Genomic DNA, 4,917 nt, shown 5'->3' with positions numbered 1-4,917 from the left:
ATCCATGGCATGCTGGTAGAGTGATGGTCAGATTTATGGCACACTGGTAGAGTGATGGTCAGATCCATGGCATGCTGGTAGAGTGATGGTCAGATCCAGTGTTCTCCCCAGACCCTTTTAGCTGGGCGCACCACTCAGCACTTTTCAGCAACTACCCGGCTGTTTTTGGGTGCTTACTGATAAGTTGCGTCACAATTCAAGGGCTTCCACCCACCTACAATTTCTTACCACCCAGCTTAAAAAAATTTCCTTGAGCACTGAGATCCATGGCACGCCAGTAGAACGATGGTCAGATCCATGGCATGCGGGTCAAGTGATGGTCAGATCCATGGCACTCCGGTAGAGTGATGGTCAGATTCATGGCACGTTGGTAGAACGATGGTCAGATCCATGGCATGCCGGTAGAGTGATGGTCAGATCCATGGCACGCCGGTACAGTGATGGTCAGATTCATGGCACGCCGGTAGAGTGATAGTCAGATCCATGGCACGTTGGTAGAATGATGGTCAGATCCATGGCATGCCGGTAGAGTGATGGTCAGATCCATAGCATGCCGGTAGAGTGATGGTCAGATCGAGTGTTCTCCCCAGAACCTTTTAGCTGGGCGCACCACTCAGCAGTTTTCAGCAACTACCCGGCTGTTTTTGGGTGCTTACTGATAAGTTGGGTCACAATTCAAGGGCTTCCACCCGCCTACAATTTCCTACCACCCAGCTTAAAAAAATTTCCTTGAGTACTGAGATCCATGGCACGCCGGTAGAGCGATGGTCAGATCCATGGCACATCGGTAGAGCGATGGTCAAATCTGTGTTTAGCAGTGTGTTATGGAAAAGAATGCAGTGATCATAGATCACCAATTTCTGCTGTACCAAGATACATTCACACCTTTAATAACTGTAGTGAAATCAATGATACTGTGAAATCAATGATTAACTGCCCAGTGAAATCAATGATACAATGATACAATGATGATCAGTGATACAATGTATACTCCTACAATGTGTACGCATTGAATGGTTTATTGGACAATGTGCAGTAGTTCTTGGCACATCTATAGGACTTTGTGTTTGAATATGGAGATAGTACTGACCTCTCATTTATTTCATGTCTTGGACTTTTGGTGCATTGGTGGCATCGATCTAAAGAGTGTTAGAAACAAGTGTGTGTTTCAGATAAACACATTGGATTTGATTTACTAAAGGAGAAGTTCCTTGAGCCTGTGGTAATTTTGAATACCAAATTACGTGCAAAGGAGATTATAAAAACAGGATTTTTGTTTTCATATGATTGAATGATTGCAATTAATAAAGCTTGACCTCATTCACTTAGCCCAGGGAACATTTACTTTGCAAAGTGAACTTATTTTTTTGGTAGAATAGTTTTTTTCTTTAGTAAGTAACATTGTTGTCTTTGTGAATGTCACATATTTTTGGGTCCTAATTGAATGTTTATGACACATTTGTGATTCGTTAGATCAGGGGTCGGGAAACTGCGGCCTTTAGGACAGATACGGCCTAGCTGGTAGTTTGTCCCGGCCTAATGCCCCCTGGCCGATCCGGCCTAATGCCAGGGGGCATAAGGACCTACTGGAGCTGCCAGAGCTTCAGTGCCGCCTTCTTGCTGTGGCTTCCCTATTTACCGTGGCAGGCCTGATACTTCTGCGGCCGCGGTAAATAGGGACTGCTCCCTGAAGGTAAATCCCTCTCCCCGCAATGCATATGGAGGAGAGGGATTTCACTTCAGGGGGCGTTCCCTGGTGGTTGGCAGAGCCATTAGGGCAGGACTCGTTAGTGCCGCCCACCCCTGCGTTAGATAATTTATTTGCTGTGTGAATAAGAGACACTACATAAGGCATATATTGGGATGAATCATAAACTCTAATGTATATCATTGTTGGACATACTTTTACTTTCTACTGACATCCTTGTGGAACACTAGGGCTATGTACACATGCTAGATGATTGTCACCTGAGATGAACAAGCATGATCATCATGGTGAAAAATCTAGTACAGCTTTCCCTCAATGTCGTTTACTTTTCTATCCTTGTGGATCAAAGTACAACTTAGCGGGGATGACTGCTGTACTTTCCCATGGAGAATAGTACAGCAGTGTGCCTCTCACTCATCCTACCCCATCCTCCCCCAACGGGACAGAACAGCACTGTGTGTACGTATTCTCATTCATTCTCCTGTCATTGGAAACAATCTTTTCCAGTGATAATATTCTAATATACATAGTTTGTACACGAGCCAAGCCTTATTCAGACCTTTTTTTCTATGTGTTCAGGTGTGTTGCTGGTTTAATACAAATGACTGCATGGGGGGACACAGCACATCTGTTAACATGTAAAAGCAATGCGACAAAGGCATGAATTCAGCCTAAGTACTGTGTATTATATTAAATAAAAGTGACATAGGACATTTATATATAAAAGTTTTCACCCTAGTTTCTCACAAATGTTTCTAATAATTCACATTTTTTTAAATTAAGTGTTTAAAGAAAAGTGGTGTCCCCCTTGAGGATTCAGATAGATGTTCATGGTGGAGAACCAGTACAGTGTTCTCCCCAGCCCCTTTTAGTTGGGCGCACCCCCCAGCACTTGTCAGTAGCCACCCAGCTTTTGGGTGGTTACTGAAGAGTTGGGTCACAGTACAGGGGCCCCCACCGCCTACAGGTACTTCCCACCCAGTTTAAAAAAAGTCTGGGTTAAACACTGCAGTAATATTTTTACTTTGAACATTATTTTTCTGATTGCCTTTCTAGTCCTTGTCTTGGGATGTTTGATATGTAATACTGAGTGTCAGCAGTTGGTGTTAAAGTGTAACTTATATTAAGGGTCTTCACACTTCTCTGTTTCCTGAAAATGCAATTCAAGTAGAAGTCCCATTCCTACTTATACAGCTGTTTCACAACTACATGCTGCCAGTGCCAACTACATGCCTGCTCTGAGTGAAATCAGGGGGAAACTACAAGGCCCTATTCACATTTGTCACACATGCTACATTGTGTGCATATAGGTATGAATGGGCTCTGCAGCAAATGTGAGAATTGCATGCCTAGAGAATTGGTTTTCTAAAGGAGGGCCCCAAAACATTTAGTTTTTTTTGTAGTCCAAAAAACCCATCATGAGAGAATTATGAAATTACCAATTGCACCTCTCTATTTTTTAAATTGCTTGTTGCTTGGTTGTTTTCATGTAAGTTTGGTTTAAGTCATCGACCTGGAAAAAGTATTTAGGATAAAGACGTCTGACTTTTGTTTGATTTTCATATTATATGTTTCCGGGTCTTTAAATATTGAAGTTTTTATATATTTCTCCCATGGTCAGGAGTTTAAGCCCGCCTCTTCCTATGTGCCTATTTCTCCAGAAATGTAGTGGGCAGCCCTGGTGACCAATGGAGAGTTAAGAGAAGGCAAAAGTAATCTCTTGAGCTTGTATAGATTTGCATATTAAAGATTGCCAGGTTTTCAATACCCGGCACATTCTTGAAGAAAGCTGAAGCATCTGGATGCCTATTATTAATATCTGCTGACAGAATATATCTATGTATGTAAAGACTATAGTTGTGTGTATATTTTATTTATTTATTCTATGTATATGTAATATATGTATTATTTATTTATTTTTAAGGTACTGTTATTCTTATGGATGTCATCATGTGTTTACGAAATGAATTAACATTTATTTGTATTTACTTTTAACACTAAGGGCTCAATTTATAATTTTGGGATTTCCTTGTGTGAATCTTCAAGGTCCATGTGTTTCAATAGCAATATTTGATTCCCACCAGGGAATGTTTGAGGGCATATCAGATTCCTTGTTTTATATATATATTTAGAGCTCTAACATAATAATTGAATACCTTTAGCTTGTTGTATGAAAACTATAGACAATCCATAAAGCTCTCACCTTCAGTAGTCCAGTCTGCTCCTTCTTCTCTGATGTTGGATTCAATTTTTCTGACATTTTTATAACTTTTTAAATTTTTAATTAAACTTCTAGTACTACTAGTGAAATACTTTTTTTTACACATAAAAAATGTATGTGTAAATGTTCGAGTATTCCCACAGAAGTAACAAATAATTTTTGTGCAAAATGTTATTTTCTAATATTTTACTTTACAAAGCAAATGCAACACCTGCAAATCCTGTTTGTCCCAACATAATCAGATTAAATGTAATTAGAATGTGTGCACTATTACTCATATAATAGTATAATTTTCTCTGGTAAATACAAACCGTACTGCATGCAACATGTTTATGTGTTTTCTCCTCTGATGAAATGTTCACAATCAGAAGAGTAAATACCCTAAGAACATTTCATTTTGCCCCATTTACACAACATCTGCAGCTTTATTTATTGTGTGATATTATCCACAAAACCAAGGATGGACTTTTTGGTAATTTAATATTGTACATGCAGTTCCTGTGAAAAAATAGCTATGCAATTTTTTTTTTTTTTTACAAATAACCCCCCTATGTTTCTATCTCAATTGGGGTTATGGGGAAGGTAAAAAGTTTCTGCTTCACAGGTAAGCCATTTCTCTACCTTACCTAATTTTGGAAATAGGAATTTTGCATGTAAGATAACAAAAAGCCTGATCATTTGATATTGAAGGGGATGATCTGATATTGGATGATCGTTCTCTATGCCTAATCTTTTAGGAAGGTGAGTGGCACTGTTGGCATTTCTTAACCAAATGGTAGATTTTTAGTCAGCCTGCTGCTAAAATTATCCTTCCTAGTACAGCTATTTATATTGACTTGGTAGCATTGGAATATAGGTCCACGTGAAACTTATATTTCATTGGACAGTCCAGACAGATTTCTTTTATATCTGTTAGGGTATACAACAATATATAATTGAGTATTTATACTATAGAGTAAAAAAAGATCAACGTCAGTGGAGAAATGCT

The 4,917-nt window shown here is 39.3% G+C and overlaps 1 protein-coding gene across 1 annotated transcript in view; it reads left to right on the top strand.

The window, feature by feature from the left end:
- SLC41A2 (solute carrier family 41 member 2) overlaps nt 1–4,917 on the top strand; it is a 52,934-nt gene that overhangs the window by 839 nt on the left and 47,178 nt on the right. The gene's annotated exons all lie outside the window — the stretch shown is intronic.

This window comes from Pyxicephalus adspersus, chromosome 2 (assembly GCF_032062135.1).
Source record: "Pyxicephalus adspersus chromosome 2, UCB_Pads_2.0, whole genome shotgun sequence".
Taxonomy (NCBI): Eukaryota; Metazoa; Chordata; class Amphibia; order Anura; family Pyxicephalidae; genus Pyxicephalus; species Pyxicephalus adspersus.
Note: the sequence above shows the minus strand (reverse complement) of the source record. Positions and strands in the feature narration are given on the sequence as shown.